We start from the raw sequence: 22,996 nt of genomic DNA, 5'->3' as shown, positions 1-22,996 counted from the left end.
CATGAATATGGAGCTTAACCAAAGAGAAATTTTAAGATTTTTTTTCTGCTTATCAAAAACTTTAGAAGAGAATTCTCCTCCGGTTTTTCCGACCGGCTCTAGAAAATAGATACACTTGTAACTCAGCAGTGGAAATTGAATTGTATTTACAAATCATAAATGAATAAATAATCTTTATATTTAAAGGCGGACATACAAACAATGAACATGAGTTATATACTCCGTATTTTCCAGCTTCCACACGGGTATGTGTGTCATCCGTCATGCATAAAAAGGCCGTGAGTTAAATTATAATTCTCTACCCCGGTTTCTACCGGCTTCTGCGCCAACCGGATATTGCATCTACCGGGATACGGCACCTACCGGCTTTTTTATTTTTTAATAATGAAACATCTCTTCAAAATACATAGCTTTGTGAAAATACCCATCCCTTCCCTTTCAATTAACATTAGCAGTCTTTTTAACGAATTTCAAATAACGCTTTTGTTATGCAAGTATAAAGTACTTGATTACGAATTATGAAAATCTCATTTTCCATTGGATAATCAAAGAAAACTTGTTTGTATCAAGGTCTGATAAGGAATTTACCCCTGTTAATTTTCAAAATGAAATAGAATATCTAGTATAGATCGATTGACTCCTTGTTTGTTTTTCGTCCTATTAATTTGTCCCATGGGGATCCGGGTTAGAGCAGGTCAAAGGGGCGGATCCAGGAATTGCGGTTACGGGTTACGGGGGGGGGGGGGGGGGCTTTATGAGGCAGGGGGTCTGGGGATTTTATAGGGGTTGAAATATGTCTCCTATTTAGTAATTTGTACTATTTTCAATTATTTTTTATAATGTGAAATTAATAAAATTTTAAGGGTTTTTTCGAAAAAATTAAGTTATCCCAATTAAGTAATTCGAAATAAAAAAAAAAATGTCATTCATTTCTCCGAGTGGAAGAATATATTGCTTATTTTATCGTTTAGTACATTTTTCTAAACAAGATACCACGATTTACCTTTAATTTGAAAATTTTAGGGGGGGGGGGGCGGCTGCGCCCCCTTTAAATCCCCCATTGGGTCCTAGATGGATGAGACCGCAAAAAAAAAAAAAACCGAGATTCCTTGTCTTAGCAGGTGTGGCACGATAAAGATCCCTCCCTGCTCAAAGACCGTAAGCGCTGAGCATAGGCCTAAATTTTGCAGCCCTTCACCCGCAGTGGTGACGTCTCCGTATGCGTGAAAGATTCTCGAGTGGGACGTTAAACAATATAAAATCAATCAATCAATCGTATTGAATTTGTTTACTCATGTTGTGACGTCACCAGCTGTAGATGAAGTATTACAAGTGTAGACCTATGCTTAGTGCTCAGGGACGTAGATGTGGCGGTTACTTAATATGCCAACGCTTGTCGCGACAAAGGACCTCCGTTTTGAAGGTCATATCCTAAATACCCATGATTCTTACTTTTAAATGCCGATCGCGTGGCGAAGGAGCAATCACTACCTATGTTAACATCTTAGGTTTGACGCGGCCAAGGTATGAGCGGCGCTGGATCTCACAACCCTCGGTTATGAAATGAACTCGCGACCGGTCTCCAGAATAGAGTTCACTTCCACGCACCTTGAATATGTTTTCTAACTAGCATTGTTTTTATGAGTTACTATATACAGAAATGAAAATGGGTTACATTATTAGGGCGGGTCCAGGAATTGCAATTGTGGGGACGCAGCTTTAAGAGGCAGGGGGTCTGAGGGCCGCCCTGAGGCCCCCGGTGGTTCCAAGACTAAGCCCTGGTGGAGACCCTGGGGGCGAAGCTCCTGGATTTTACAGATCTTGAAATCTGTCTCCTGTGTAGCCATTTTTACTATTTTCTGTCATTTTTCATAAGGTGAAAATAATGAAATGACGCAAATTCTGCGAGTTTGGGGGGAAATGTAAGATCTCTCAATAAAGGTAATTCAATAAATCAAAACATTTTATTTCTCAGAGAGAGGAAACTATTGCTTCTTTTATCGTTTATATTATTCTAAACAAGAGATCACGATTTACCTTAATTTTAGGGCGGTAGGGGGCACTCTAATTCTTAGTATGAATGGTGAAGATAACAAACAGTGATCAATCTCATAACTCCTATAAGCAATACAAAATAGATAGTTAGGCAAACACGGACCCCTGGACACACCAGACGCGGGACCAGGAGGAGCAAGCAACTCCCGCCTAAAACCCCGGACAACACTAAATCGCTTAGATTCAAACTAATAAATCAGAGATATTGCCTGTGTTTAGAATCGAAATCTACGCCATAAATCGCTGACAGTTCAAGATCATTTAATTTTCCTTTCGATTATTCCATTAGAGATAAGTAAAAAAAAAAAAAAAAAAAAGGCAAGATATGACCTCTAAAATGTTGTATTGACCAATCAGAAGTACGTCACGTCCGTATACGATCTAGATTATTTCAGTTACATATTTAAAAAACGTTTCTTATTTATTGCACAAACTTTCAACCTAATTCTTTTAGAAACGCTGCTTTAACAAGAGAGGATGTGTAGCCCCACAGGGGCTAAGCCCAACCTGGTCCCGAACTCTGATACCATCCATATAGAAAGGGGTCCAACTTTGACCCAGATAAAAAAGTACCCACTCGCTTCAAATGCCTAAGTAACGGATATAAGCCTCAAACTGTCCATTCTGTGAGAGAAAGAACTGATCGAGGCCCTACAGAATGGACAGTTTGGGGCTTATATCCTACTTAAAACATTACATCTTTTGTTCTAAGAATGGACAGTCTCAGGTAAACCGTTTGACAATTATAATTATGAATAAAGCTATTTTTGAATAGTCTGACAATATAACCAGTCTTGCGTAGAAGTCTGTTTCTTTTGTTCACTTATTGGACAGTATCAGGTAAGTAGTCTTGTACTGCAGGTTTTATATTCACTCACTGTATAGTACTGAGTCATATAATGCCTTCCTCTGATGGGGAGAGCATTTTCATTGCACAATCAAAATTTAAGGATTTTAATGAAAATACTGCAAATATGATCTTAATGGGTGTTATATTCTAGATGTGGAAGGCGAGAAAGTTATGGAGCCAAATTTTGATTTGAAAAGCAGTGTGTTTTCGAATATTTGGATGAGGAAATAATTAACGCCAGCCAAAAGTACTCAACACGCCCAACTCGTGAAATGAAATTATTCATGAAAGCGAAAATAATAATTCAGAATTAGGATATGTTAATAAAGAAAACATTAAAAAAGCGTTCTGGAGAAGTTTTGGAATGTGCCTCTGAATCCAGCGAAATTCAGATACAGTATGGAAATATGTCTTTCAAATTTAAGTTTTGATGCGATATAATAATGACCAATGGAATTTTAAAAAAATTGTAAATCTTAAAGTTGAAGCAGATAATTCTACCAAGGGGAAATATCGTTTTAGGTGTTTCAGTGAGTTTTCCTATATCTGTGTTGATTCTTACTTGTAATGAATTTAAAATTAAATTTGTATCTCTTTGTCAAACGTATTGTCTTTCTCTTATTTTCAACCTACCTCTAGACGTCTAATAAGTTATTGGATTTACCTGGCACTGTCCAATAAATTGACAATTACTGTACATTATTTTTAAGAACGAACAATATCTGTCCATTCTTAAAAATAATGGACAGCAATTGTCAACTTATTGGACACCTACAGGTCACATTTTCGCTACAAGTGGACTTTTTCCGACATAAAAGCCTAAAAAGACAAAGCATTGCGTGACAGGAATGTTTTTAAAAAATCAGAAACTAGGTGCGATATGCGTAATCTGCGGGTTTCCTGGAATAGATTAATGGGTTGACTACTTGCATGCCAAATTTCAACCCACAGGCTCTTACAACAACAGAGATATACGTAATCGATGTATTGATTTCACGTGTTTATTTTTACTAGGACATTTACCGGTCCAAATTAATGGGTGGATTCCCGTCTAGGACAACAGCGAAATTCAGACTAATGTGGAAGATGTCGGACTTATCAATTAAAATTTCACATCATATATACGGTACTTACTTCCCAACAATCACAATCACAATATTTACTTTCTTCAAGATACACATAAATACTGAAGAAAATGAGTCTAGAAATTATATTAGTAAACACATTACAAAATTACTCACAGAAAATGGGGGTACTATATGCAATCAAGAAGATATTTTAGAAGAAACATAAAGATTTTATGAAAAGAACTCTATAAAAAGAGAGAAGTGGAAACAGACTGTAGTATTTACAATAGACTAAGAGATTATAACATACCCATATTAAATGGAAGAGAATCAGTTGGTTTAAAGGGGTCTATTACTAAAGACAAAATCTTAAATTATTTTTTAAAAATATGAAAAAATGATAGAAGTCCAGGACTAGATGGATTTACATGTGAGTGTTTGAAGAAAATAAGGAAAGATATTGGTACATTTGAGATAGAGCAATAAATAATGCTTGTGAAACAATACAATTTTCAGATTCAAATAGATCAGGAATTATTACTTGTATACCAAATGCAGGTAATCCTAGAGAATTTTTGAAAAAAAATGGCGTTCCATTACCCTTTTAAATGTTGTTTATAAATCAGCATCTGGGTGTATAGCTGAACGATTGAAAAAACGTCCTAGGTAAATTAATACATACAGATCAAACTGGTTTTATAAAAGGAAGATAAATTGAACAAATTATCAGATTGATTTATGACATAATGGAATATACAGAGCAAAATCAAATACCTGGACTATTATTGCTTATATACTTTGGAAAGGCTTTTGATACTATCTTATGGAATTTTATATATCACACACTTGATTATGTTAACTCTGGAACCTCAATCAAAAACTGGATAGAATTTTTTTTTATAGTATTATCAAATATTGTGTCATACATAGTGGAATTATATTTATTTATATAAATCCAGAAAAAGGCTGTAGACAGGGCGATCCTATGTCCCCATATCTTTTCCTGTTGTGTGCTGAAATTTGGGGTGTTTTATTTCGTAATGATAAAAAGATATAAAAGGCAGAATGATAGATGGAAAAGAGTACACAATTTCACTATAAGCAGACGATGCATCAATAATCTCTGATGGATCTTCCGAATCTATGGACGGAATACTTAGAGAATTAGATTACTCTACAAAATTATTAGGGCTTAAAATAAATTTTTTTTAAAAATTATATGGATTGGCAGTAAAGAATTCTTAAAAGATGTATATCATCATTCTAGGTGGATTGATTTATTGTATCTTGCTTAACGTCTCGATCGATAATTTTTCACTCATATGGAGACGTCACCAAGACCGGTGAAAGGCTTCAAATTTAACCTACGCTCGGTGCTTACGGCCATTGAGCAGTGAGGGTTCTTTAGCGTTCCACACCTACTGTGACACGGGTCATCCGTTTTTAAGGTCATATCCGAGGACCCGTGACATCCACACCTGATACCGAGCGTTTGGCGATGGAACTGTCACTACCCGTTTTAACGACTTGGGTCTGTCGCGGCCGGGATTCGAACGCCGGCCTACCGCATATGGGGCTAACGCTCTAAACTCTCGGCCACCGCAGTATTCTAGGTGGAAGTTTGAGTGGAATAGCACCACTTTTGATCTTTTAGGAATTACATTTTCAGTGGATTTAATAACATGATCATTCTCAACTATCTACCAAAGTTAAATGATAGAAAGAAAATATGAAATCAATGGAAACGACGAAAATTAACTCCCATTGGTAGACTACCTGTAATTCAAACACTAATTTTCCCTGAACTAAATTACAACCTATCACTGGGTCAAATGCTGTATGACGTGTTTCATACCGATTATTAGACCGTTCTTGGCACACTGATTTGACTACGGATAATTCCGTTTACCTGATCAGGATATCGGGCTCACGGCGGGTGTGACCGGTCGACAAGGGATGCTTACTCCTCCTAGGCACCTGATCCCACATCTGGTGTGTCCAGTGGTCCGTGTTTGCCTAACTATCTATTTTGTATTGCTTAGAGGATGTATGAGATTGATCACTGTTCGTTATATTCATCTTTCATACTTACTTTACCTAATCTATCATCACAAATTATAAAAATAGTCAAAGATGAAATTTGTCTTTTTCTTCGGGGAAGTAGAATCCAAAAAATCAAACAAACAAAAAAAACTATCTTTCAAGATTACAGATATGGTGGCCTTAGAATAGTTGATTATTCTGAGTTTATTTCAGCATTAAATCAGATTAGATTAGAAGACTAATTCATTCAGATTCAAGGTTGGTAAAATTACTATAAGCCCAATTACATACAGATATTAGAAATATTTTGTTAATGAGTCCATACTTTACTACACAATTACATAAAAATGACATAAAATACTATAGTTCTCATTATTAATCTGATTATCCGTTTCATTTCACTTAGTCACGCTCCCTATCAACCGGCCATTATTCATCCTACCTCCCCCTATCGCCCGACCTTTAATCAACTACAAGTTACTGTTTGAGAATAAAACCGAGGGTTTTAAAATATCGCATAAGGATTAACATCAGTGTCAAATCAAAATACATAGAGTCTGACTTTAATTTTAACTGAACATAACCATTTTAGTAACAATTAATTCATGTCCTCCAAAATCATTATATTGTCATCTAAACCTTAAGTAACCCAAAGTAAGTGACATTAAAGAACCTTTTTCTCATGTAAAAATAATTATATTTTCCAGGTGGTTATGTCCCCTGCCACATGTTTGTATTTTGACCACCCCTATGAGCCTGACCCCGAGGAGAGGGGACTGTACTGGGCGACTCGGTACATAGACAGCCGGACCACCTTTAACTATCAGCCAGACAACATTTACTGGAACCGGGGAACCAGACACAACGGGGCAGAAATATCAGACGAAGTTCTGTGCTCAGGAGGTTGTCCCCCCTTAAAGGCCCCTGCAAACATTAGAGGCAAGTACATTGTCAGTATATAAAGGTTGCATGTTTATCTTGACCACTGTTCTTGTTAGCTCACATGAATTGAAGGCTCAAGTGAGCTTTTCTGATCAAAATTTGTCCGTTTCTGTCGTCAGCGTCGGTGTAAATTTTTCACATTTTCATCTTCTTCTTCTTCAGAACCACGGGGTCAATTTTTACCAAACTTGGCACAAAACATCCTTGGGTGAAGGGCTTTCAAGTTTGTTCAACTGAAGGGCCATGCCCCCTTAAAAAGGGGAGATAATCACAAAAATGCAAAATTAGGGTAGGGTCATTTAAAAATCTTCTTAAGAACCACTTAGCCAGAAGAGTTGACATTTACATGAAAGCTTCCTGACATAGTGTAGATTCAAGTTTGTTCAAATCATGGCATCTGGGATAGGTTGGGGCCACAATATGGGATCAAAGTTTTACATACAAATATATAGGGACAATCTTTAAAAATCTTCTTTTCATTGTGCCAAAGAAGTTGATATTACATGAAAGCTTTCAGACATAGTGCAGATTCAAGTTTGTAAAAATCATGGTCTCCAAAGGTAGGTTGGGGCCACAATAGGGACTAAGGTTTTACATGTAAATATATATGAAAAGTCTTCAGTTATGGGCCAAGGTGAGCGATGTGGCCCATGGGCCTCTTTTGTTTAGCTCACCTGAACCGAAGGATCAAGTGAGCTTTTCTGATCACATTTTGTCCGTCGTCCGTCTGTCTGTAAACTTTTCACATTTTCGACTTCTTCTCGAGAACCACTGGGCCAATTTCAACCAAACTTGGCCAAAAGCATCCTAGGGTGAAGGGCTTTAAAGTTTGTTCAAATGAAGGGCCTTGTCCCTTTCAAAGGGGAGATAATCACAAAAATAGAAAATAGGGTGGGGTCATTTAAAAATCTTCTCCTCAAGAACCACTGGGCCAGAAGAGCTGAAATTTACCTGAAAGCTTCCTGACATATTGTAGATTCAAGTTTGTTCAAATCATGGCCTCCAGGGTTAGGATGGGGCCACAATATGGGATCAAATTTTACATACAAATATATAGGAAAATTATTTAAAAATATTCTTCTCAAGAACCACTGAGCCAGAAAAGCTGATTTTTACATGAAAACTTTCTGACATAGTACAGATTCAAGTTTGTTCAAATCATGGGCCCCAGGGGTAGTATGGGGCCACAATAGGGGATCAAAGTTTTACATACAAATATATAGGGAACATCTTTAAAAATCTTCTTCTCAAGAACCACTGAGCCAGAAAAGCTGAGATTTATATGAAAGCTTCCTTATATAATGCAGATTCTAAATTGTTAAAACCATGGCCCCCTGGGGTACGATGGGGCCACAATAGGGGATCAAAGTTTTACATACAAATATATAGGAAAAATCTTTAAAAATCTTCTTCTCAAGAAACATTGGGCCAAAGAAGTTCACATTTACATGAAAGCTTTCTGACATAGTGTAGATTCAAGTTTGCAAAAACCATGGCCTCCAGGAGTAGGTTTGGGGCCATAATAGGGACTACGGTTTTACATGCAAATAGATCTGGAAAATCTTCTGATATGGACCAAGGTGACTCAGGTGAGCGATGTGGCCCATGAGCCTCTTGTTATCAGTATATGTATTGTTTGTAGGGGTATGTAATCATCTCACCAGATGAACCGTTGCGCCGGCTAGATTTACCTGTCATGCTTTTACATTAAATTGCTCACCTGTGTACAGATAACAGGTAAATTACCCGTGTTTAACGTCCAGGAGAAGCTTGCGTAATGTGCTCTCTGGTGAGAGAATGTCATGGAATATGTTACGCATAATTTTGTACATATCAATGTACATGTAGTTAACATATTTTCTTTTCTATTGTAGAATGAGTTGAGTGGAATAATGAACCTCCAGAAACCTATGTACATGTGTATATTATAATTAAACTTCTGTTGCACTCGCGCAAGCGAGATTACTCTACATTACCTGTTCGAGTTTTATTTCCTGAACATTTTAGGTTTTGTTAAAATAGTGAATTACAGCAGAAATAAAAAAAAAAAAAACTTTCTTCCAATGATAGAGCAATCACTACCTATATGTTTACGTCATAGGTTTGATGTGACCTTGACACGAGCGGGACTTGAACTCACGACCTCCCGGTTACGAAGCGAATGCTTTCAAATATCGCTGAGCTACCGCTGGAGTTCAGTTACCAATCTGCAAGAGACGCGTATTTGTTTGTGATCTGTATTGTCCTACTGGAAAACGCATTTAATGTTGGTGATATTCACAGAGAATTTACCTGTACACGTAATACTGTACACCAAGGAAAACATCAATTTCACGACGGATTATAAAATAAATACATTATATTCTCCACGTGACAAAAATAACGGACATGAAATAGAAAATATGATATAATGTCTAAAAAATTACTAACATTTTATGATTACACGCAACTTGAATTCTTATTCATTTGATGTAAGAAAAAAGTTTATTTATAGAATTGTTGTGACCTCTATGTACGTCTATCAAACTATGTTCGCATAAACTTCCTTTAATTAAAAGCTTTCACAGTTCTATATCAATTATAAAACGAAGTACAGAATAAAAACATGGTATATTTGAATGTAGATAAATAACTTTACCCTAATTGCGAAAAAAACAGAAACAACGGGAAATACGCACAAAATAAATTTAGAACTCAAGACAGAAAACATCAATATTTTAAAGAGAAAAGTGGAAGCGTATGTGCCTGTCGCCATATTGGACTAGGGTAACGTACTTTACCCTTGTTCGTTTCTACACAGTGTTTGAGCAGTGGGGGTTCTTTAGCGTGACACACCTACGGTGACACGGGACATCCGTTATTAAGGTCATATGTCGCGGCCGGGATTAAAACCCCGACCTTCCGCATGCGGAGCGAAACCTTTCAAATCTAGGCCACCGCGGCTGTTTGTATTGTTGAGGTTTATATATTGTCAGCAAAACCAACGATCCTCTGAAACCAATACGTACAACACCACGCCCATCGCTCGGAAAACATGATGATTGGGGCAGTGATTTATAAATTGAAAATAAAAAGGTTTACAATCCTAAACCGGCCATATTTTGTATTCATTAAGTGGAAATAATGTATGTTGTGTGTAAAATCATTATAGGATTGATTATATAAATTGTTTTGTTCATGGAGAAATGAATATTAAAACCGAATCGCAAACTTTATTTCAAAAAGCTTGCGAGTCTGTTTTTATATTCACTTTGGTTCCAAAGGTCACGAGTTCAACCCCAGGTAGGGGCAGAAGTGGGTATCCAAATAAAGAGAAATTGTCTGTGCTTTATATTAAATATATGATGAAAAATGCAGCTTCCGCAAGGCTGAAACACTGCGGAAACTTAGGTATACATAAGGTTTCTGCCAAGATTCCGCTTGGAAACTTCAAGTTTCACCAAGATTCCGCACTCCAGAAACTTAGGGTGTCCACGAATCCATATGGTTTCCGCAAGTTTACGGTAGCAAGATAAAAAAAAATCACACTGATTGCAGGAAGGGGCCTTCTAAGCCCGATAGTAGAAATTTTGATCATAATACCCCAAAATATATGAACAGACTGTTTTTATTTTATGTATATGTAGCCTGAACCCTTTCCGACTTCTTATGATAAATTTGTGATATATAGTTCTTTCTGTCAAGAAAATATTGAACATAAATGTCATATTGGTATTTTGACAATTTTCACAGAATAGAATTTTGCTCATTATCGTCGACTGAAATCGAAATAAATTTTTTTATCCTATTTGTTACACACTGAACTCATTTTCCAGTTTATCATACATAACTTAATAAAATTATCATCCATCGTAGCATTGTCTAATATTTTGCTGTCCACGATATTTCTTTAAAAACGCACTAATTGCAATACCGAGTCTTCGAGGCCAAGGCGCCCACTCAAGGTATGCTGCTATCCTGCCGATGTCGAACATGTTCACGTATACAACAACACGCCATCTCTTGGTTTTCCTTTTCATTGTATACAAATGGGCCATTTGATCTATAGAATCAACACCCCTGTTTGTCATGTTGCAATAGTTGATTATTTCTGGCTTATTCTTTGGTAAAAGGCGAAGATAACGAACAGTGATCAATCTCATAAGCAATACAAAATAGATAGTTGGGCAAACACGGACCCCTGGACATACCAGAGGTGGGATCAGGTGCCTAGGAGGAGTAGGCTTCCTCTCTCGGCCTGTCACACCCTCCTTGTGTCCTATATCTTGATCAGGTAAACGGCGTCACCCTTAGTCAAAATCAGTGTGTAACGAAAGGTGTAACAATCGGTATGAAACAATAAAGACAGTATTTGACCCAATGATAGGTTGTACTGGCAAACTAGATCGTTATGACGACCATAGAATTTGCGAAATGCTGACTTTAAACGTGACTGTTGAAACCCCTGTACCATCAACTTGTCTGTCAGTAGGTTGCCTCGATTTAAAAACTGACCATACTTAGAATAAGCTCTTGCCTATCGAATCAGTTGAGAGATATCAACAGCATATGCAGGTGATAGTGGAATATTGCTACATACGTTTTGCAGGTAGATACTGGAGAAACACGCATCGGTCTTTGAAAGGCATAAGCTTCTCATTGATAGTTAGGTTAATTCCTGGTCTGCACTAGTGTAGGAGTTTTATTGAACTCATCCCATGATGATCGGATAGGGGCAAATTCATCTCTAACCCTGCGTTCCTCTCTTGTCATCAAATCTTAAAACTGCTATCAAGTCTAAGAAATTAACGTCTGTGAGATAACGCACAACTAAGAACTGGAACCCCATATTCCTTACCCAACAACTGACTTGGATCTACCATGTTCTGTTTCAGATGACCAATTGTAATCAGTGTACCAATCAAGTCCCATATCTCTATATTGTCTGTTGGCCTCCATACATATTTAGGTTTTTTTACCATCTTTCTTCTCCCTTCAGAATTTGTATGTTCAACTACAGTATCTATCATGCGCAGAGTAGTGAAAAGTTTGAACATTTCTGAATTGCTGCTAATATGATTGGTATCAATAAATTTTTGAACTGGCCCTCAGATCACATTACGCTGAGGAGTTGTCCACTCTTAACTGTACCATCTTCTTTAGTAAAGTGTGGATCGATTTAACATATTAACGTCAGATCCATTATTTGGGACAAAATCAGGATCGGATTCACTACTCTCGCTGTAATGATCAGAATCTCCTTCAAGTTCATCATTTGAAATATCACCAAAAGCCTCAAAAATGTTTCTCTGCATCCTTCTCGTGTAAAATGACTAGATAAATTTCAATCAAGCCATTTTATTACTTCATGAAAATAACTTAACTTATTTTAAGGCTCCATGCCTTCAAGGCCCGACATTGCAATCAGAGGATGTTAAGAAATAAGTGTGTATATTTCCAGTTGTAAATATTGTTTTGGCAAAATGACATTATCATTACCTTTCTGGTGTATATTTAAGAGAATACATAAAGGGCCAAGTCATAATTGTTCCGAATAAAAAAGTTTAAGCGATTTTGCAGCTCGTCGGGCCTCTGAGGCCCGGTGATGCTACCGAAGGGATATATATATATATATATATATATATATATATATATATATATATGATTAAACAACATTTTTACTTCATTTTAAAAATCTTTGGACTTCTTCATAATCAGGACGTAAAAGTCCCTCCATTGTTATATTGATCAACTGAGGGATTCAAGTTCCTGAGAAACTTTTGTTTACTTTGTCATGTTTGTTCGGTTATTTGTCGAGAATGAAGTTGTAAATCTCATTATTTTCATCCTTTTTTTTTGTTTGTTAAATTGTTGTTTAAAGTGCTACATTTTGCAGATTTTTTAATTTTCTGTTTTACCGAATTGTTGTCTCATGTACTTACATGTACAAGTATTTTATTTTCTATGAAAAATGAAGATAAACGAACAGTTATCAATCTCAAAACTCCCAAATACAAAATATAAAGAGTTTGGCAAACACGGACCACTGGACACACCAGATGTGGGATCAGGTGCCGAGGAGGAGTAAGCATCCCCTGTTGACCGGTCACACCCGCCGTGAGCCCGATATCTTGATCAGGTAAATGGAGTTATCTGTAGTCAAAAGCAGTGTGCCAAGAACGGCCTAACGATTGGTATGAAACAAGTCATACAGCATTTGACCCTAGGTTGTATTAGCAAACTACCAAATTATTAAGATGTGTTTAGACTTAATCAAGTTAAATTCTGGTCTGTATATCCTTTGAGTTATGACCAACATGATACACCATTTTCATTTCCTATTATTGAAATCCATACTTCATGTAAAACTTATATGTAATTTTTGCAATTTTATTCACATCTGAATACTTCTTTTGCTATTTTTAATTACATGTTTTAATATTAAAAAATTTCAAAGGTCCAGTATTTTATTGCAAATTGTCTCTAGTATATTCAACTTGGACACGAAATAAAGGATGCATACATTTCAATAGATAGTTGAATTAAAGTTTGAAATATTTCATAATTACATTTTTGTCCATTAATATATTTGCAAAGAAAAAAATATCAGCTGTCCTATATATCAATGTTGAAGATAAAAAAAAAATGTGTAAGTTATTACATGTACCGATCGATATCTTGCGGTTTAGTGATACAGCGGGGGGGGGGGGGTTGAAACAGAACCAATAAAAACTAAGATGAAGTTTACGATCCATAGTAAGAGGAATTAACATATTCATTTCTTAATATAATATTGATATTGTTTATTCACCAATCAAGGGCCCTCGGGGGGCATGTACAGGTTAACAAGCAATTAATTAAAACAATGAAAATAAATAAAAGTCATTCAAAAATATATAATATTGTAACGTATTTACATTAAATTCTGGGATCGTACCTGGTCAATTCCAGGGTTTGGGGTATTCAACAATAATTAATTTAAACTAATTGGTATGATTTTAGTGGACTGCCAAAATATACAAATATGTCCTAACCTTATCTAGGTTAATTATCATCAAACAGAGAATCACTATATCAATCAGAGGTAAGCAACGATAAACTGGTAGTGCTAACTTGACAAAATGTAGATCTAGAGCCCAGTCGCCCTCGGATTACCCCATATACTGTAGGACGCCTTATTCAGGACGGACAGTATATGTGGTAGCCCTTCAACCACTGCACTCATTGTAGGATGCCTTATTCAGGACGGACAATGAGTACAACGGCCTGGACGACGGTTTGTTCAGCCAATGCGGACGACACCAAAAACGAATTATGGCTAGCCTCATTACTGGAGGTCAACCTCTTCGTGGCAGGCCAGACTTCTGATGGCCTTCCAAATTCACTCTCTAACTGTAAGAACAGGCGAGGAATTGTTTACTATGAATACTTTATTAGTACACATAATCTCGTCCTCTCAACTTGGCTGGGTCTTCCATCAGAATGACACTGACGACTGCGGAGTCTCGGTATTTATACACAAATGAGATCACGTGATGTAAAGTGACTAATTGAGAACTCCACATGGTCGTACCTCAAATATCCGGAATCATTACAATATATATGAAATAGCTAAAAGGCTAACAGATAATTTATGCTTGAATGGAATTATAAGGTCATCTAAATGTTTAGTTTATAGAAATAAACTTCCAGAAGTCCTCCCTATTTAGGATTGGAGTGCTGTGGTCACAACAATCTCTGTTGGTTAAAATATAATAAATCAAACACAGGATGTTTAACTTGCTGACTTTATAACATCATAAATTGTCGCTGTTATATATATGTACCATACTCCCTGACATACCATACTCCCTGAATATCCCTGACATATCACACTCCCTGACATATCATACTCCCTGACAAATCCCAGGCATATCACACTCCCTGACATATCACACTTCCTGATATATCACACTTCCTGATATATCCCTGACATACCACACTCCCTGACATACCACACTCCCTGACAAATCACACTCCCTGACATATCACACTCCCTGACATATCACACTTCCTGATATATCCCTGACATACCACACTCCCTGACATACCACACTCCCTGACAAATCACACTCCCTGACATACCACACTCCCTGACAAATCACACTTCCTGATATACCACACTCCCTGACAAATCACACTCCCTGACATATCACACTCCCTGATATATCACACTCCCTGACATACCACACTCCCTGACATTCCACACTCCCTGACAAATCACACTCTCTGACATATCACACTCCCTGACATATCACACTCCCTGACATACCACACTCCCTGACAAATCACACTCCCTGACATATCACACTTCCTGATATATACCTGACATACCACACTCCCTGACATACCACACTCCCTGACAAATCACACTCCCTGACAAATCACACTCCCTGACAAATCACACTCCCTGACATATCACACTCCCTGACATATCACACTCCCTGACATACCACACTCCCTGACATATCTCTGACATACCACACTCCCTGACAAATCACACTCCCTGACATACCACACTCCCTCACAAATCACACTCCCTGACAAATCACACTCCCTGACATACCACACTCCCTGACATATCACACTCCCTGACAAATCACACTCCCTGACATACCACACTCCCTGACAAATCACACTCCCTGACAAATCACACTCCCTGACAAATCACACTCCCTGACATACCACACTCCCTGACATACCACACTCTCTGACATATCACACTCCCTGATATATCACACTCCCTGACATACCACACTCCCTGACAAATCACACTCCCTGATATATCACACTCCCTGACAAATCACACTCCCTGACATATCACACTCCCTGATATACCACACTCTCTGACAAATCACACTCCCTGACATATCACACTCCCTGACAAATCACACTCCCTGATATATCACACTCTCTGATAAATCACACTCCCTGATATACCACACTCTCTGACAAATCACACTCCCTGATATACCACACTCTCTGACAAATCACACTCCCTGACATACCACACTCCCTGACATATCACACTCTCTGACAAATCACACTCCCTGATATATCACACTCCCTGACAAATCACACTCCCTGATATATCACACTCCCTGACATATCACACTTCCTGTGGTAAGTGCGTTAAAGACGTTTTGCCACCGGAAGGGGGGTATATAAACCACATCTTTTTTCCATTGATTCTCTACCCATAGGCGTCACTGCTCGCCAACACCTCTGTCAATGCCGAAATTTCAAAATTCTTATAAAACGCTTTGTAAATTCTTATACAAATGTTTAACATCGCATCATTCGCATCATTTTCTGATGCAGAATTTTAAGATAAAATTGTTTTACCGCTGATAAACAAATTCCTAAAATTGTTATTTTAATAAAAATTAAAGCATTTTGTCGTGATTTTTACGATCTTAGCTAAATTAATCATTCTAATTCTTAAATTCCGTTCCGTTTTCCGCTCCTTGTTTTAGCAACACCCGTTAAAAACAAGAATTTACAAACCTTGAAAAAGTGTTCACTTGGTCTACCCCTGATTTCACAATAGATTGATTGATTGATCGATTAATAGATTCATAGATTGATTGATTGATTGATTGCGTCTTGTTTAACGTCCCTCTCAAGATTTTTCACTCATATGGACACGTCACCAAGACCGATGAATGGCTTCAAATTCAGGCCTATGCCCGGCGCTTACGACCATTGACCAGTGAGGGTTTTTTAGCGTGCCACACCTACTGTGACACAGGACATCCGTTTTTTTTTGGGTCATCTCTGAGGACCCGTGACATTCACACCTTATGCCGAGCGTTTGGCGATGGATCTGTCACTACCTGTTTTAACGACTTAGGTCTGTCGCGGGCGGGATTCGAACCCCGGCTTTCCGCATGCGGGCCGAACGCTCTACCTCTACTGTAGACCACCGAGGCAATGATTTCACAAGTGGGGTGTTAAAATACAATTTTTTTTTTCAAGACCGATTCTCTTAAATTGTGATATTGTCTCTTCAATATTCAATATTCTACTAAGTTTATCAGTATTTTACCTAATTAAAAGTTCCAGTCAATAAAGATCGGGAGACCGAGAGGCCGTTAGGCTGATATGATGCATGTTTTCTCATATCAAACAAGAAATAGTGACGGATCTAGGATTTCCGAAGGGGGAGGGCATTATCTGAAAGTCAAGTATGAGCTAAATACTCTGCCAATTTGGGTGCCAGATCTGGAGCTTTACTCACATCATGTATGATTTCAGTATGTTCTATGGGGGTTTGAATGTTTTCAATCTTAGCATCTATATACTAGTACATATGTATTCCATTAATGCCTTGTAAATTTGTGGCAAGAAGAGGGGGTCCTCCCTTAACAACCGCTAAGGTCAGAAAAATCGAGATGCTTAATCATATGTCTTACTCTGCAGTGAAGTATATTCATAGCTTATACAAGTGTAGAATATAGATAATATGGTGCTCACTACATTACATTTATTCAATGTATGAAAACAGTCATCACCATGTATGCGTCAGTTACGGATTTAAGGGGGGGGGGGGGGCGCAGCCGGCGCGCGTCCCCCTATTTTTTTTCTAATTTAAGGTAAATCGTATTATCTTGTTTAGAAGAATGTAAGCGATAGAAGAAGCAATAATTTCTTCCATTCTTGGATAAATAAATGACGAAATCTTTTTATTTATTGAATTACTTTTATTGAGAAAACTTACTTTTTTTCCCCCAAAACCCTCAAATTTTGCGTCATTTTATTAATTTCACCATATCAAAAATGACAGAAAATAGTGAAAATGACTGCATAGGAGACATATTTCTAGCCCTATAAAATCTGTAAAATCCAGGAGCTTCCGGAGGATTTGCCCCCAGCAGGGCTTTGCTTTGGACCCACCCACTGGGAGCCTCAAGGTGGTCCCCAGACCCCCTACCTCAAAACGTTGTGCCCCCCTCCCCGCTAATTACAATTCCTGGATCCGTTCCTGTGCGTATAAATTCTGTATAATTCAAATTACATGTACTATGATAGAAAATTTATAATTAATCTAATATTTCTCATAACCTCTACTTGCATAATAGATAATACATGTAGATATAGCGCTAGCACTCAATTTTTTAAAGATAAGCTTATACTAAAATAAAGGGTAGAAGCCTCATCATAAAGGGGGTAGACTGGCTACATAGTAAAACTTCCGGCGAAAGGTCTCATGCACTATATAGCCAGTCTTCGGGGGGGGGGGGGGGTTGTCTCATTATATAGCCAGTCTTCTAGGGCGGGGGGGGGGGGGGTGTCTCACAATATATCCCGTCTTCTGGAAGGGGGGGGTCTCACAATATATCCCGTCTTCTGGAAGGTGGGGGGGGGGTCTCACTATATAGCCAGTCTTCTGGAGGGGTGAGTTCTCACTATATAGTCAGTCTTCTGAAGGGGGGGGGGGGGGTCTCACTATATAACCAGTCTTCTGGAGGGGATGTGGTTCACTATATAGCCAGTCTTCTGGAGGGGGTCTCACAAATAGTCAGTCTTCTGGAGGAGGGGGGGGGGGTCTCACCATCTATATAGCCAGTCATCTGGAGGGGTGAGGTCTCACTATATAGCCAGTCTTCTGGAGGGGGGGGGCTTACTATATGCCCAGTCTTATGGAGGGGGTCTTATTATATAGCCAATTTTCTGGGGTCTCACTATATAACCAGTCTTCATGGGGTGGGGGGGTCTCACCATATATATAGCCAGTCTTCTGGAGGGGGGTCTCACTAAATAACCAGTCTTCTGGGAGGGGGGGTCTCACTATATGGCCAGTCTTCTGGAGGGGAAGGGTCTCACTATATAGCCAGTCTTCTGGAGGGGGGTCTCACTATATAACCAGTCTTCTGGGGGTGCCACTATATAGCCAGTCTTATGGGGTTCTCTCTATATATCCAGTCTTCAGGAGGGGGGTCACTATCTAGCCACTCTTCTGGAGGGGGAGGGGCTCACTATATAGCCAGTCTTCTGGGGTGGGGGGTCTCACCCTATATATAGCCAGTCTTCTGGAGGGGAGTCCCATTATATAGCCGGTCTTCTGGAGGGGGTCTCACTAATAGCCAGTCTTCTGAAGAGGGGGGGGGGGTCTCACCATATATTCAATTCAATCTATTTATTGATTCATCAAGCATGTTGGCATACAATCATGTTACACAATATAGCCAGTCTTCTGGAGAGGGGGGGGGTCACCATATACCCAGTCTTCTGGAGGGGGAGGGTCTCACTATATGGCCAGTCTTATGGAGGAGGTCTCACTATAACGCCAGTTTTCTAGAAGGGGGGGGGGGGGGGTCGGGTCTCACTATATATAGCTAATCTTCAGGGGATCTCACTATATAACCAGTCTTCAGGGGAGTCTCACTATATAACAAATCTTCTTGGGGGAGGGGGGGTCTCACTATATAGCCAGTCTTCTGGAGGGGGGGGGGGGGTGGTGGTGGTGGTGATTGATTGGTTGTATCTTGCTTAACGTCTCCCTCAAGAAATTTTCACTCATATGCAGACGTCACCAAGACCGGTGAATGGTTTCAGTTTTAGGCCTTTGATCGGCGCTTACGGCCATTCAGCAGTGAGGGTTCTTTAGCGTGCCACACCTACTGTGACACGGGTCATCCGTTTTTAAGACCATGTCCGAGGACTCGTGACATTCACACCTGATGCCGAGCGTTTGGCGATGGAACTGTCACTGCCCGTTTTAACGACTTAGGTCTGTCGTGGCTGGGATTCGAACCCCGGGCCTTCCGCATGCGCGGCGAACCCTCCAACCTCTCGGCCACCGCGGTGGTTCTTCTGTGTGTGTGTGTGTGGGGGGGGGGGGGTCTCATAATATAGCCAGTCTTCTGGGGGTCTCAATATATAGTCAGTTTTCTTGGGGTCACTTCAATATTACTCTCTCTCTCTCTCTCTCTCTCTCTCTCTCTCTCTCTCTCTCTCTCTCATATTTTAATAAAATTCGCAAAAAAAATTGATTCTTGTGAAATGGTTTAAATCCTTGAGCTTCCTGTGAGTGTCCCCAATCAAAAGTCTGACTAAAGTAGTGATTTTCAGGTAATATACCTAGTTTGTACACTGTATAGTGAGATCCCGTATGTGTTCATTGAGAATACATACATACATATATACAAGAACATACATACATATATACAAAAATATAGATACAAACATGCTTTCATACATACATACATACATACATACATGTACGTACATACATACATACGTACGTACATACATATACATGTATAAAACAACACAGCTGTTTCGGGACACGCCCCTGTGATGACTGTAGGTGATGATAGTAGACTAAGATAAGCATTTTTATCCTGATTAATGTGCTATGTAAATATCAATGGCGGCCGAGTTCATTGCTTATAGAATTTTTGCTACCTTCAATAACTAAAGACAAACGCATCAATATCTCTTATCATTGAGTTTGGACTTAAAACAATAAATATCACGGTTCTAATTCACCCCAGTCTCAAACGAACAGGGATATATTTACTAGCCTGATTCAAAGTCATAACAACACTGATTGTGGGGAAATGCTCCATGACTTGCTCATTTATTATACCCCCCGCAACAAGTTGTGGGGGGGGGGGGTTATACTGGAATCGGGTTGTCCGTCTGTCCGTCTGTCTGTCTGTCTGTCCGTCCGTCCGTCTCTAGACGGAATGGTTTCCGGGCTCTAAAGTATTATCCTTTCTACCTACAGTCACAATATCATACATATGGACTACCCATGGGATGAAGATGTTCCCTATCGATTTTGGGGTCAAAAAGTCAAAGGTCAAGTACACTGGACATCGAAGTAGCATTATGGTTTCCGGACTCTAAAGCGTTATCCTTTCCACCTACAGTCACCATATCATAAATATGGACTACCCATGGGATGAAGATGTTCCCTATGGATTTTGGGGTCAAAAGGTCAAAGGTCACACGCACTGGACATCGAAGTAGCAATAGGGTTCGGTTTGTCATGCCATTTGTTTTTTTACACTCAGAAAAGAGGTAGTTTATACCTATTACCAACACCCTTTGGGAGATTGGGGTAAGCGGGGGGTATTCTTAGTGAGCATTGCTCACAGTACCCCTTGTTTATCAATAGATTGTGTAATGGGCGGATCCAGGAATTGCGGTTAAGATGGGTGGGCAGCTTTATGATTGATTGATTGTATCTTGTTTGAAACGTTCCTCTCAAGAATTTTTCACTTATATCGAGACGTCACCAAGACCGGGGAAGAGTTTCAAATTTAAACCTATGCTCGCTGCTTACGGCCATTCAGCAGTGGGGGTTCTTTACCGTGCAACACCTACTGTAATACGGGACATCCCTTCTTAAGGTCATTTCCGAGGACCCGTGACATTCTCACCTGATGTCGAGCGTTTGGCGATGGAACTATCACTACTTGTTTTAACGACTTAGGTCTGTCGCGGCCAGGATTCGAACCCCGACCTTCCGCATGCGGGGCGAACGGTCTATCTCTAGAGGCAGGTGGTCTTGGGGGCCACCTTGATGCCCCCAGTATGCCATGGTGGGGGTCTAAGGGACAAAGCTCCCAAAAGTTCCTGGAATTTAAATATTTTATGGGGCTTGAAATATGTCCTATGTAGTCATTTTTATTATTTCCTGTCATTTTCAATAAGTTGACGCAAATTTGAAAGATTTTTGGAAGAAAAGTAAGTTCTCCCAATACCAGTAATTCAATAAATCAAATGATTTTGTCATTTATTTTTGTCATTTATTTTTTTTTCGAGGGTGTAATGTACCATTCCGTAAATACGTAACTGTATTTTAAGTACATAATTAGCCTCGTTGTCGTGATATAGAACTTGTTATTTGCAACGATACACATATTTTGTAACAAATATTCAAGACTTTTAAGGAACGAAAAAATGTCAATGCTGAAGCTGAGGATGGGTGGCTGTAATCTATCGTGGGGATCTAGACCTTTCTGTGAGGGGGTGTTGAGGCCCGAACGGGGGGGGGGGGGGGCATGGGAAGAGGGGCATGAAATTTTTTAAAAGATTGATTCAAAATGGTAGATTTTAATGTATTTTCGATTGAAATTCTTGTTCCTTCTTTCTTTCATTTTTACATTGCCACCACATCCTTTATAGAATTTAAGCAAAACGAATAAACTTGACATATTGATTCAAAATAATTCCTTTTAATGCGTTTCAGACTGTAATTCTGGTTCCTTCTTTCTTTAATGCATATGGTTATCACTGTCTAAACAAAAGAAGAGCGCAGGGGGGGGGGGGGGGGGGGTCCCTAAATCCGCCAGTGTGGGTGGCTGTACTAATCTAGTGTGTGAAGAGCTCAAAATGACCACGCACAAGTTAACTCAATAGTCAAGCACGTGTTCAATAAAAACAGGTGAGATTTCTATTTGATGTATACGATATGGAGACGATAATGCTATGTTTAAATGTCAAACACCCATCTGATAGACACATTTGCACTATTATTGATTTTCTGAAGGCCCAAATTACCTGGGGTTATTGTCTAATCTAATCTACCTGAGATCTCTCTGCACTAAGCGACCCGGCTCAAAACTCTGATCACACATGCGCTGATTTAAATAACAGAACTCTAGATATAATTGAATAAACAAACAGGTGAAAAATTAACACACAAGACATATTTTCACAAATGATCATTAATTTGCAAAAAAACATCTTTTTTGTAACTTTTAAAGATTTTTTTTCACCTTTGACCTTTAATCACCGTTAGCATTTTTAAAATTAAAGGGGGGGGGGTATCTTCAGTGGTTTGTAATAAAATTCTGCTTGTCTTCCTGTGGCTTATTTTGTATCTGAATATTGCGGGAAAAGGTTGTTATATTAACTTTACAGCCAAAACGTAAACAATGTGGCGTGAATCTACAATATTCTGACAATTTCAAAAGTTTGTGGAGTGGGAAGATCATATATGTAGGCCTACACTGATTTTCTAAAATGATAATTTTTAGCAGCTAGATAATTTACAGTGGCGGAT

General features: G+C 38.8%; 1 long non-coding RNA gene across 1 annotated transcript; it reads left to right on the top strand.

Annotated features, from left to right (window-relative positions):
* Positions 1-8,165: 8,165 nt before the first annotated feature.
* LOC130049202 (uncharacterized) lies at positions 8,166-8,929 on the top strand. The gene is made up of 2 exons (XR_008797694.1): positions 8,166-8,746; positions 8,832-8,929. It is a non-coding gene; the product is annotated as an uncharacterized LOC130049202 (long non-coding RNA).
* The last annotated feature ends 14,067 nt before the right edge of the window (positions 8,930-22,996 follow it).

Source organism: Ostrea edulis, chromosome 8 (genome assembly GCF_947568905.1).
Source record: "Ostrea edulis chromosome 8, xbOstEdul1.1, whole genome shotgun sequence".
NCBI lineage: Eukaryota > Metazoa > Mollusca > Bivalvia > Ostreida > Ostreidae > Ostrea > Ostrea edulis.
This window is presented reverse-complemented; position numbering and strand designations above follow the sequence as displayed.